Source organism: Natator depressus, chromosome 2 (assembly GCF_965152275.1).
Source record: "Natator depressus isolate rNatDep1 chromosome 2, rNatDep2.hap1, whole genome shotgun sequence".
Taxonomy (NCBI): Eukaryota; Metazoa; Chordata; order Testudines; family Cheloniidae; genus Natator; species Natator depressus.
Window position 1 is genome coordinate 208,791,389 of NC_134235.1, and position 13,934 is coordinate 208,805,322.

Below are 13,934 nucleotides of genomic sequence, written 5' to 3' on the forward strand. Positions count from 1 at the left end.
ATTGTTCCTTCCTAAGTGGAGTGCTTTGCATTTATCCTTATAGAATTTCATCCTATTTTCTTCAGACCATTTCTCCCATTTATCCAGATCATTCTGAATTTTAATCCTATCTTCCAAAGCACATGCAACCCCACGCAGCTTGGTACAGTCCACAAACTTTATAAATGTATTCTCTATGCCATTATCTAAATCACTGATGAAGATATTGAACAGAACTGGACCCAGAACTGATCTCACTTCATCTGCCCTTCCATCTAGACGGTGAACCATTGATAACTCTCTGGGAATGGTTTTCCAACCAATAACGCACCTACCTTATAGTAGCTCCATCTAGGTTGTATTTCCCTAGTTTGTTTCTGAGATGGTCATGCAAGACACTATCAAAAGCCTTACTAAAATCAAGATATACCACATCTACCGCTTTCCCACTATCCACAAGGCTTGTTACCGTGTCAAAGAAAGCTATCAGGCTGGTTTGACATGATTTGTTATTGACAAATCCATGCTGTTACTGATCACTTTATTATCTTCTAGGTGTTTGCAAACTGATTGCTTAATTATTTGTTCCATTATCTTTCTAAGTACTGAAGTTAAGCTGACTGGTCTGTAATTCTCCGGGTTGTCCTTATTCCCCTTTTTACAGATGGGTAAATATAGTGCCATTTTCCAGGCCTCTGAAATCTCTCCCGTCTTCCATGATTTTTTGAAGATAATCACTAATTGCTCCGATAGCACCTCACTTAGCTCCTTGAGTATTCTAGGATGTATTTCATCAGGGCCTGGTGACTTGAAGACATCCAACTTGTCTAAATAATTTTTAACTTGTTTTTTTTTGTTATTTTAGCCTCTGATCCCACCTCATTTTCACTGGTGTTCACTATGTTAGAAGAGCTGTCCTGAGCAATCCTACTAGAGAAAACACCACATGCCAGTAAACAGCACACAGCTGTTTGTGCTGTCTGCAAAAGTAGCAGAGATTTAGATTATGAACTAACAAAACCTGTAGGTGGAAAATTCATAAATCCCTTTCAGTAGTGAGGAACACATTATCATAAGGAGAGGACAGGTTAGAGCAGATGTAGCGGGATGTGATGTAACTATAGTTTCTTGCCAAATTCTTGTCAAGCTTCCCACTGTGATATTTAGCTGGTGTTCAGATTCTTTTTTCCCCTCTATCTCCACAGTCATATCAGAGTGTAGTGTGTGAAGAGCAAAACCAAGGAACACCTTTTACGCAACTTATATGCTCATCACAGTTGTCGCCAGACAGCAACTGCTGCAATTACAGCTGTAAAACATTTTCTGTTATAAACATTTTCTTACACCCATAACTTTCTGAGAAATTCACCTGAGGGGAGGAGGGTTAAACCTTTCCAGATTTGGTCTCTGTCAAACGGTGAAAGTTCTTGCTAAGTCTGAGCTAATTTCACTGCTGGCCAGTATTGTTGTAAAGAGTAGCAATGTCGCTCCCTACAGCCAAGAAGTTTCACTGATGCTGGTTAGGAAAAAAGAGCAGCTAGAGATCTAATCCTCTGCTGCTTCTGAGCCAGGGGGTGGGGAGATGCTGGGGGTGGGAGGGACTCTCCCTCTCCTATTTTATACCCACCACCATCCTCTCCTCCATGAATAGCGTCACTCTACTGGAGCAACAAAGGGAAACTGCCAGGACCCTATCACTTTCACGGCCATTTGGGCAGCAGAAACTGACCAGTATCCTGTTAATTTCAGGTTTTACAGTAACATGTACAGTATTTCCAGAGTCATTCCCTGCCCCACCAAAAGAAAATATAGGTCTTACAAAAGATGCCAGCTCAAGAACACCAGAGACTGGAGAGCTTTATTTAGCCACAGCACGAATGCAGCAAGAGAACAGCACTGGAAGCCTCCACATTTACCTTGGCATTGTGCCTGGAGCAGCCAGCACTAGGGATGAGAAGTTAGGGCCTTAGGGGATAGTGCACTTACTTAACGAAGATCAGATTCTGATACCTTCACTCACACCCAGTAGCACCTTACTCCACAAGTAACTTAGATGGGACTACTTATGGAATAAGATGCTGTTTAACAGGAGCGTACCAAAATCTGGTCCTTAATATTTAAATAAGCGATCATTATTAATCCTGTGTTTCTCTGCTGGAAAGTTACCTCCTGTTTTATGAATGGATTTTTCTTATTACTGTATAGCACATAAGACAACTACATACCGACCTCTACTTTCATATTTGGAAGAGTGCCTCAGTTGCCACTAGATATCATGTTAAGATAGTGTAGTGGCAGATTACAAAATATAGTAGGTACTAAATATAACTAGGGGGAAATTTAATTTCACCAGGCATTAATAATAAAGAAAAAACAGAGAAGAGTATACCATCATGTACTAGCTGCTGACACTTGAAAAACTGAGTTTCAGTAATGGAAGTTTTTTCAGAAACTGATTAGGCACAGATAAAAGATAGTTTTGTGAGGATGATGTACTCCCAGAAACTCTTCATTTAGCATTCTTCTTGCAAGAGTTTTGTGCTGCTAGAGAATGTCAAAACAATGTACATTTTGGAATACTACAGTATTTCTAAATAAGATACCTGATTGGTGTTAGGTTAAGGTACAAACTCACAGCTGGCACGTCCTTCCAGAACAAATATCCCATGGGAGAAGAAGTGGATTAGAGGTGTTGGTATAATTAGGGGTCAAATTAGAAAAAAAAAAAACAAAACCTGAAAGTATAATACTCTTCCAAGCTTCACACACAAAATCCATTCCACTTACACCTGAAGCCTCTCAATACATTTTTCAGATGTTCAGACTATGATTTTTCAAATGCATGGCTGTATTGTTTAGCCTTAAAAATGTAAGCAGAGTTTATCTCAGAAACCATAATGGCTAGAGACTAAAAGAAAGTAAATTGAGATTCGGGTGAATAAGCCAGCAACATGAAAGAGGTACCAGTATGTTGTAATGCCACATCTTGGCCCAATCCAATTTAAACAAACTTTAGCAGAAGCGGTTGTAGCAGAGCTAGTCCATAATGCATTTGGGAGAAACCTATTTATTAGAGTTACTCTATGGTTTTTCTATTGTAGGAGTAATTTATTCAGGAATTTAAAAGGTTACCAGACACCTGCTTACAAAAGTACTATGCCAGCTAAATACAAGACAGTATGAAAGAACTTGGGTGGTGAAAGGGAGCACCAGCAACCCCCACCTCCCAACCCCGACACACACCCACACCACCGACTGGTAAAGGGGAGGGCACAGGTTCCTACTAGGGTGCTGTCCTGGGACCCTGCTCAAGTGCTTCATCTTCTGAACCAGTCTCTGGCTTGTAGGTACCTGATAAGTTTGAAACTCCCCATCTCCATGCTGGAAGCTAGAAGGATCCATTTTCTCCCTATGTCCTCTCTTCCCAATTCCTGAGTCTCCTGACTATTGGACAGAAGTGGGTTTTGCTATTGTCAGCAACACCAAGCTTCTGGCTGGTATGAGAGAGTGGGGTCCTCTTCTACACAACCCATCTCTTCTGCTTTGTTACGTCCTCCTCCCCAACAAATAGCTTTTAGTGCTTGCCTCTCCTGCTACTAGCTTTCTCCAGAAGTAGCAGAATAAATAACATTTTTTCAGTGTCACTGCTGCAATTAATAGCACCAGTAAAACTTATCTGAGAGACTTCACAGTTTCATTTTTCTGATATTTAAAGTTCTTAGCACCAGCAAAGGCAGTGGGGCTGTCCACTGACTCAGAAATACAGCATTGTAGTAGTGGAAATCCTTGTCTTCAGAAGGATAAAGGGCTAGATTTAAAAAAACACCGAGTGTAGATTCTTACAGGAAAAAAGCCTCCAACTGCCAGGAGAGTTCCCTACTTGTCATTAGGTGGATTTTTCAAGCAGTAACCATACAGCAAGAACTCTAGTGGCAAATGATACTCCTCTAAGAGGATCTGCCTTCCTGCCTTCTCAGCACAGCTCCTACCTGTCATGGAGAGAGAGAGAGGCATTTTGTTAAACTATACATTTATTTTGTATATATAGGCTTTTTACTCGACATAAGTGTGTTGCCTACGCTTTTACATGTTTATTTGATCAACTAAACACACATACAGGAAAGAGTTATTAACAGGCAAGACATTCTATGTTTTTACGCAGTGAAAGCCTCTGCTTTAATAAAAGCCAACTGCTATAAGCAGCAATGCAAGTTTTAGAGTAGGATTCTGTTCTTTTTGAGAAGGTGCTAGATGAGGCAGATCACCAAGTTAACACGTTCCTTTTTAACCTCAGGTTTATAAAGCAGTTTTGGGAAACCTGAATTCTAATATTCCCTGGTTAAAAAGATACAGTGCAGGATGTAATCAGCAGTGATGTTGGATGTTATGCATATGTAGAAACTAACTCAGATACTCCAAAAATGTCAGTTCACGTCAATTATGCTGTGAGCTATGTTCACTTGGAAAGAGAAACCCTACAACCAATTAATAACACTCCATATCTCGTTACCAGTCTCCTAATCCCTGTGGCTATTTCTTCTCTCTCGTGGTTGGTTAGTTACAATCCAGAAAAGATAGATATATTTTCAGAGGGGCCAGTAATATTGGTGATATAGTTATTCCTAAAGTCCATGATCTAATATAAACCAGTAAATATTTAGATGCACAAAGACCACTTTATCAGACATACTAAGTTTGTTTTCTTGGCAGTTATTGATGTAATTCTGTTCAACACAAGCTGTAAATACATAAGCAATTTTGTTGCAGTCATTTGGAAGTTGACGTGCAATCATTCAAAATACAAACGGCAAAACAAAAATAATAATCAGCTATAATCATCTTTCTGGGCTAATTAGATAAATACACTACCTACAGCATTAGAGCAAATACTAGGCCACCATTTATCAAATGCAGCCACCGTGGCTGCATGTGGCCACCAAGGGGTTTCCCTGCAGCCATGGCAGTTTCCTGGGCAGTGGGGAAGGCAGCATCAGCCCCTCTCCTTCCTCCCTGTTGCTCCTGCAAGTGCCGCTTTTCTGGAGACACAGGTGGGACTCACAACGCTTAAGGAGCAAGGTGAGTTGGCGAGGAGGGGGTGAGAAGGCGAGTGGCAAGGCGAGCAACCGGTGGGAGGGCCTTGCAGGGGAGTAAGGAGGCGAAGGGCGAGCCAGCAGCAGGGTAAGGAGGCAGGCCAGGGGGGGGGCTAGCTGCGAGCGAGAGAGTGAGGAGATGAGTGATGAGCCACCAGCGAGCAGTGGTTCTCGCACCAGGCTGGGGGTTGAGGAGGGACACAGGAGCCGGGTATGGGGTGAGGAGGTGAGCGGCGGGTGCATGGGCATCAGATAGAGCCCCCCCTTTGGAGAGGCTAGCCCCCAACTCCACCCCGTCTGCCTGTGCTCTCCCCTCCCCCGGCAGCTGGAACCCCGAGACCCACTGCGCCTGCAGCCACAAGCCCCTCACCCAGAGAAGCCCCGAGCACCCCTCTCCCCCACGGCTGGAGAAACCCCGAGCCCCACCAACTGCCCAGAGTCGTCCCAGGCCAGCCACAGCCGTGCCTCTCCTCCCCTCCCCAGAACCAAGCCACCAGATATCTTTTTCATTATTATTTGGACTTCTATTATGTCAAAGCATTTTTAAATTTATTTCAGAATTGTTACATAGACAACCACTTTTACCAAAAAAGCAAAAGAAACAATAATCAAAAAGACAAGAGCACAAAGCACCTTATCTGTGTTTCTATTCTGTTAGGTCCAGTAATGAATAGAGATAACTGTGCATAATTTTTATTACTGAGTCTGCAAAAAAAATCCCCAAACTGTACATAACTAGATTACAATGATTTGGATGTATATGTGTGCATATTATTTTAACAACTTTAGGAAAAAATAAATAATTTTAGGAGAAAGTGTCAGTGTGGCCACCAGCAAGAGTCAGTGGCCGCAGTCTGAGGCCACCAAAAAAATTGTTGCAAGAACCCCTGTATTAGGCACAATGCTAACATATGTAGGTCACCTGCTCACCTAACAAAGCAATTTCACCACCTTCATTTGGATGGCAATTAGCCCCATAGAAGCTCATATTCTAAAAGGAACATTAGTGGAGGGAAAAGAGGGAGTAAAGAAATAGATGGAAGAAACAGGAGACAGTGCACAAACAATGAAGACAGATATCTTTGGCTATTACCCTTCAAATCAATGATAAAAGTATCTCAACCCAAAGATTATCTAGTTGATCTAGAGAATCCAAGATTCGGAATTACACAAATACTTAGCCCATGTCCATTTTGGAATTAAAATAATTAAATAAAACAAACATGGTGGTGAGGTTGTTCCTTCTTCCACCAAACAGGTATCAAAACCCCCAAAATACCTTTCATGAAAAGTTTGTAAAACAACAGTATAAGGAAAGATACAATTTCTATCAAGAATACTTATAGTAAGGTTCTGATATACAGAACATTTGCTGAAATGAAGGTTTGCAAAAGAAGAGACACTGTGCTGATATTGGAAATGCCATGACAACGCAGACGTCAGGTGGATCCTCAACATGTTTGATTATCTGCTTTGCTATGCTGTGCATGACAAATTGTTCCTTGTGTTATTTTTCCTGTGGTATATGGAACTAAATTTTCAACAGCCACAGAAACATACAAAATATTACACTTTCTCTGTAAAATTTTAAACCTGAATAATCCAGTTTCCATTTATTCTTCTTTTCCCACACTATACCTGGACTAAAATTTAATTCTAGATTACATTTGTCCACGAGCTTAAATCTAAGATCATAAATATGTGATTATAATTATTATTAATACAGCCATATAAGGGTGTTGGGCACTTTACAAAACAAGTAAAATACATCGTCCCTAGCCCAAAGAGTTCACAGTCTAAGGCCTTGTCTACTCTCCAACTGCTTTACTGGCATAGCTACACCACTATAGCTATACGTGCAGAACCACCTAGTAGACACAGATTATGCCAACAGAAGGCATTTTTCTGTTGGCCTAATAACACCATCTCCCCAAATAGCATTAGCTTCGCCAACAGAAGCACTCATCTGTCAGCATAGCTGTGTTTGCACTAGGAATTTGGTTGGCAAGGGTATGTCAGCTAAGGGGTGTGAGGGTTTTGTTTGTTTGTTTTTAAACACCTCTGACTGACATAGCTATTCCAACAAAACTTTGTAGTTATACCTATCCTAAGTTTAAACAGCACAACAAATGATAGGAACAGACAAATGAAAGGAAGGATGAGGGTGACAATGATGAAATCATGCCTTAGCTTTGCTTTATTACCCATGCATCTGATAGATATTTGTGAAAAGCAGAACTATTTATGAATGATTTTGATTGTAAATACAATCAGATCATACATTTTGCACACAAATATACTACATTAATGTGACTGAAATTTCAGGTTGAGAAATAGTTTTATACTTTGAAGTCAAATAAAATAGCAGTGTAAACCTTAGGAGCTAGAAGGTAGAGTGATTAGCATGTCTCTTCTCTAATTTGTATCTGCTTTTCTGTACTACTGACATGCAGTAACAGTGCAATCAGATTAAAAACAAAGGCAACTGAGTTGTGGCATAGTGTGCTGGATCACTTTACAAAACTGTCTGGGTTCTCCAGAACTGTATGAACACACACACATTTTAACTACCACTATTTCACCTACACAAGTGGGAGCTGTACTATAGGGAAGACTGGAGCAGGGTTACTTGATGTGGTGGCAAAAACGCCATAAGCTGTCAGAGGCTAAAGCCTTGTCTACAGTAGAGCTCCCACCACATTGACACCAACACAACATCAGTGGGAAATTGTGGAGTAAAATTCCCTAGTCTAGCCTGCATTGTGAATTTAAAGATGACATCATTCTGTTTCACTTCACTTCTGGTCCTGTGGTCCTGTTGATCACCCATATTGTTAATAAATTACATCATTAGTAGAATGCCTTATTCTGTAAGAAATTACACTTTTACAATCTAAATTGAATGTCAGTATTGAGTCAATTTATTTTTTAAAGTTACTTGAAAATTTTCTATAGGAACAGTATGATATGGCAGCAGGTTTTCAGGTCTGAAATCAGCGAAATAATGGGGCACTTAGATTGGTTTGTGGTTGTGTGGGGGGCTTGATTATTATTAGTGTTTATTCAAATCACAATAAAAACTCTTTAGGTTGCATCTATTTGAAGTCTGCAATGACAACTCACATGCGCCAGTTGTTCCTAATTTTATTGCACATTCTTGCTATCATGAGTACCCAGTTAAATCCTACCATATACCCACCCTGTCACTGCAAAAATTATTCCTAGTCAAAGGAATTTCAGCACAGTTAAAGGCGTGTGCCATTTTTCTCCCCACTTCGATGCTGTCTATAACATTCAAATGTTGTCAGGATCTATCAACCAACAGTAAATTGCAGCCACTGGGAACAGAATGAAAGAGTCAAAAGGGACACAACACAATGGGAAAAAAAAAGTGTCCCTGGGAAAATGTTAAATGTTGCAACTATGCTGCAATCAACTTGGACTACTTTGTTTATCATCCCAAGACTGAAAAATGTATTAGGGCTAAATAAATAATCTGTCCAAACTCAAAAGACAGAAAAAACAAAATAAAACTGTCAGCTGGGGTTTTCGCAAATGGGGGATGGAGATGGGACGAGACGGTTCATTTGAGAGTAATTCTCTGAAGATACCACCGAAGGGGGTGGGGGGGGAGAGAACTGTATAGTACCAGACAATTTCAAAGCCATGCATGGGTCATAGCTTATCACAAGACAGTGAGAGAAAGAATAAAAGTCATTTCCTGACAATGTTGTCTCCTGTAGCAGTGAGATGGGGAAGTGGATACCTGCACAGTTCCAGTGCTTCAGCTACCTGCGTCCGCTAAAGAAGGGAGCATGTTTGGTTCTAGAAAACTACTAAATAAATCACTATATGTCACTAGAACACAGAACCTATGGGCAGGGTCCCATGCCACAGCAACAGAATTTACCACATAATTGTTCTTCAGTGTGAGCTTTTGCTTTTAAGTTATCTCTTATATTTAACGTTGTGAAGAAAGCCTCCCCTCCCAAACATGAACCAAAACGTAGTTTTTCCATGTGCACAGACTGAAAAAGTATTTGAGAAGTGTGAATCACTGAATTCATTTAAGTTATTTATTTCTGAAGCCCAATTATGTCGGTCTAAAATGTCAAGATTACTAGCTATGTCACTGCTAATCATTTGAGCAGATATTCAGCTACTTTGATTATCTCAGTCCTAAACCACATCCCAACCCTTCTTGTGTGTGAACAGACTTAATAGTCACCTACTCGGATGCTTAGATCTCCAGTTTACCCCCACCAATTTCTAGATATGTATAGTTATTAATTATCTATATAAAAATCTGCAGCACACTGAAAAATAATAAATTAGGGGCAGAATAGGAAAAATGAATGATACAAAATTGATTGTATTATTAATTTCACTAAATATCTTCATTTTTTTAGTTTATCATTCATACAATGTCCATTCTGCCGTATTGGAAAGCTAAAGAAATCCTGTTCCACTTACCACCAAATATGCCGGGCCTTGACTATAAACATGAAGTCACCAATAACCCTCTCCCACACACCTGCAGAGGTCTAGAATTATGTGGGTAGGGCTACCAATTTCTCCCCCTTTTCCCTTGTTTCCTCTGAACAGATAATGTATTTAATATGGTCTATTTGTCATGTTCCTGGAGTTTATCTTTACTGTCAACTAGAACCACCACTAAGTATAAACCCCACTAATCAGTCTCCATCTCTTTCCCATTTTCTAAAGGTTTCCCTGCATGACCTCTCTGTTCCTAAGGTTTTCATTGCATAACTTTCCCAACCCTAATTTTTTCTTCTAGCCATGGCTAATTCACCCTCTTTTATAGCCTGGTCGGAGCTAACAAGATCCATTTGCTAGCATGACTCATCACATAATTACAATGCACCTTTACATAAAAGACTCAACTATCTGACATCAGGATAACTCAGTTCAGGAGACCTATGTTCCTATGCATAGACCTAAAGTGGATCATCCTGTTGCAATGAATGTAAAGATGTTCACTGTGTGAAAATCCTTTTTAAAAAGAATTTCCAACTTCCAAACCTCTATGAAGCATAGAAACAAAAGGCTGCCTCTAAGCAAGATTTCTATCATGTGGTAAGAATAACTACCAATTTATTTTCCTAGCAGAGCTTTCCTGTGTTCTTGGAAACTAAAAATCAACAGAAGAGTAATACAGTATTTAAAAACGTTCACCAAGAGCTTCCTATGTAACATATAAATAAAAGTTACTATCTGAGAAGAGCATATCCTGTGCTGGACTGGTAACAAATTGAACAAGAGAAAATTGCAACATTGTTTACCTACAGATCACCAGCTTTCTTCTTGCACATCTCATCTAGCTAGCCTATCACCTAATTATTTTTATTCAAGTTAGGTAGTATGTGTCAGTAAGGCCCTGATCCTGCACAATTTGAACCACAGGGACAGATGCTTGCACTCTTATGGATCCACTGAAGGACTGGGGCCTAAATCACTCTATTCTTAGATCAGTTATGTGACACAAATACATAGCATCTCTTAATCACACTTGCCCTGTTCCACCATACCCCAACACACACAAAAAAAAAAATTCTATAAAAAGAATCTTTACCACATACTAACTGTAGGGTTTATATATATTTTTAATATCTCTACCTCTGTATAAAAGGATATAAAATGTATTTTTTTTCCAGAAATAAACGATGTGGAGTTTATAGCACAAAACACATGTCCCTGGAATATTTGTATCCCCAGCAAGTTCTTAAGTTAACTAGTTTGTCTATTTTATAATAGAGCAAAGCTGCTGAACCACTTAAGGCCAATAAACATGTTTTTGTTTGAAACTAGAAAGTTTCACCCTGATCCCTGTTTGTGGTACACAAGAGTCTTGAGATGCATTATTTCTGACAAATATAATGGGTATGTCCCAAGGTCTATCCTTAGAGCAATCAGATTGGTTTTCTGACTTGTGAATCATGAAAGAGACCCAAAAAAGCAATCAGATTTTGAAGTGTACAACAAATTTAGAAGTGTCCTTAGACATCACAGACCAGGAAAATAGTCCACAAGCACGCCAGGGAGAACCGATAGATTTTTTTCATTTGTCAACTTCTTTCCGATGTGGCACTACTACTGGATATTTCAGTTGCCTTTGGATGCATAATCAGTATTTCCAGAATAATGAAAAACAATTGTAACAAATTGGGGAAGAAATCATATTTTTCAGTGATTTTTAAGCATTCAAGCAAATTGTATCTCTACCCAAGCCCACATTTAAAATATTCACCCACATCAACCCTGAGATGAAATATATAGTATCTCTGACATCTCAGAATGGAACTGTTTTTATTTGTAGGCTCTAACAGTGACACACACATAGAAGACAGTTTATTGCCTTCAGTGCAGCATAAATAAGGGGTCCTTAAATCTGAGCAAGCAGAATGAAAATTCTATGAACAAGCTGAGAAAACATCAAAAATAAAGAGGCAAGCTGAGCTTGATAATCACTCAGTGCACAAAACAATCCTAAATAGTCATTTATAAGGACAGAAAGCTGGCTAGCTCGCTAGGCTCAACGGCTAGTAATCAACAGCTTGATCTCTAGTTGGCAGCCAGTATCAAGAAGAGTGCCCCAGGGGTCTGTCCTGGGACCGGTTTTTTCAACATGTACATTAATGATCTGGATGGATTGCCCCTCAGCAAGTTCACGGATGACACTAAGATGGTGGGAGAGGCAGATACACTGAAGGGTAGGGACAGGGTCCAGAGTGACCTAGACAAATTGGAAGATTGGGCTAACAGACATCTGATGAAATTCAACAAGGACAAGTGCAGAGTCCTGCACTTAGGATTCCATGCACCGCTACAGGCTTGAGACCGACTGGCTAAGCGACTGTTCTATAGAAAAGGACCTGGGGATTACAGTGAAGAAGCTGGATATGAGTCAACATTGTGCCCTTGTTGCCAAGAAGGCTAACGGCATATTGGGCAGCATTAGTAGGAGTATTGCCAGCACATAGAGGGAAGTTAGGTAGATTACATTTACAAAAGCTTAGTTAGAGCACCTTCACAAAGCAGCTAAAGTTTTTTGTTTAAATTATGAATGGAAGAGACTATGGCAAACTGTGGCAATCCAAACAGTCCCAGTAATTAAAAACTAGTGGACAGAAGAGAGGTAATCTGGAATGTGGGTACAATAAAACAGAATCCACAAGCACTTGTATATTTATTATAACAGCAGTAACAAAACAAGACATATGTTATACATCTATGGACTTTATTGATTTTTGAAACTCAGTGAGGCAATTCACACCACTGAAACAACGGAGTAAGATTTAAATACCACAAAAATATATTCAGATAAAATAATGATCTGACTTGCACCTACCAATGGAAGAAAATTCAGTTGGTTGATTAAACAATCTCTTAAAAGATTACCTATAAAAGAAACAAAAAAGAGCACACACTCAATTTCTCTTGATGTTTCTTAAGAATTTTCAAGATAAGAAGAGACTTTTTACTTTCCTGTTTTCGTTAAGTTTCTCGGGTGACTAGGGCTATGTCAACACTACCACTTATGTCGGCGCTTCTGTAATATCTCTTGTGTAGCTGCTCTATGCTGATGGGAGACGCTCTACTGCTAACAAAGCGCCGGTGTGGGCAGTGCTAATGTCAGCAAAACTTACGTCACTAAGCCCTGGTCTATATTACAGGGTTAGGTAAAATTTAGCCGCGTTAGGTCGATTTTATAATGAATGCGTCTACACAAGCAACCCCGTTCCGTCGACCTAAAGGGCTCTTAAAATTGACTTCTGTACTCCTCCCCAGTGAGGGGAGTAGCGCTAAAATCGACCTTGCTGGGTTGAATTTGGGGTAGTGCGGACACAAATCGACGTTATTGGCCTCCAGGAGCTATCCCAGAGTGCTCCAATGTGACCGCTCTGGACAGCGCTTTCAACTCCGATGCACTAGCCAGGTACACAGGAAAAGCTCCAGGAACTTTTGAATTTCATTTCCTGTTTGGTCAGCGTGGCGAGCTCAGCACCACAGGTGACCATGCAGTCCCCCCAGAAACGAGCTCCAGCATGGAGCGAACAGGAGACACTGGATCTGATTGCTGTATGGGGAGAAGAATCTGTACAGGCAGAACTCTGATCAAAAAGAAGAAATGCTAATATATATGCCAAAAATCGCACAGGGCGTGATGGACAGAGGCTACAACAAGGATACACAGCAGTGAAAGTCAAGGAACTCAGGCAAGCCTACCAAAAGACAAAGGAGGCAAACGGTCGCTCTGGGTCAAAGCCCCATACATGCCGCTTCTGTGATCAGCTGCATGGCATTCTAGGGGGGGACCCTACCACTACCCCACCACTGTCTGTGGACACCTGCAAGGGGGGAGTCTCACGCAACACGGAGGAGGATTTTGTGGATGAGGAGGAGGAGAAGGAGAATGCGCAGCAGGCAAGCAGTGAATCCATTCTCCCTGGCAGCCAGGACCTTTTCATCACCCTGGAACCAATACCCTCCCAAGGCAGGATCCCCAACCCTAAAGGCAGAGAAGGCACCTCTGGTGAGTGCACATTTGTAACTAAAACACAGGGTTTAAAAGCAATACTGTTTAATATCTGATTTGCCCTGAAGACTTGGGATGCATTCGCGGCCAGTACAGCTACTGGAAAAGTCTGTTAACGTGTCTGGGAATGGAGCAGGAATCCTCCAGGGACATCTCCATGAAGCTCTCCTGGAGATACTCTGAAAGCCTTTGCAGAAGGTTTCTGGGGAGGGCTGCCTTATTTCGTCCTCCACGGTAGGACACTTTACCACACCAAGCCAAGAGCAAATAGTCTGGAATCATTGCAGCACAAAGCATGGCAGCGAATG

General features: G+C 40.7%; 1 protein-coding gene across 2 annotated transcripts in view; it reads right to left on the bottom strand.

The window, feature by feature from the left end:
• The window catches only part of BZW2 (basic leucine zipper and W2 domains 2), a 78,532-nt gene that overhangs the window by 61,184 nt on the left and 3,414 nt on the right, over window positions 1-13,934 (bottom strand). Inside the window, exon 2 of one of the 2 annotated variants that reach the window (XM_074945823.1) lies at window positions 12,439-12,488. The exons of the other annotated variant lie outside the window; for it this stretch is intronic. The gene's annotated coding sequence lies outside the window, so the exon portion shown is untranslated. The remainder of the gene's footprint in view (window positions 1-12,438; window positions 12,489-13,934) is intronic. 2 annotated transcript variants of the gene reach the window in all.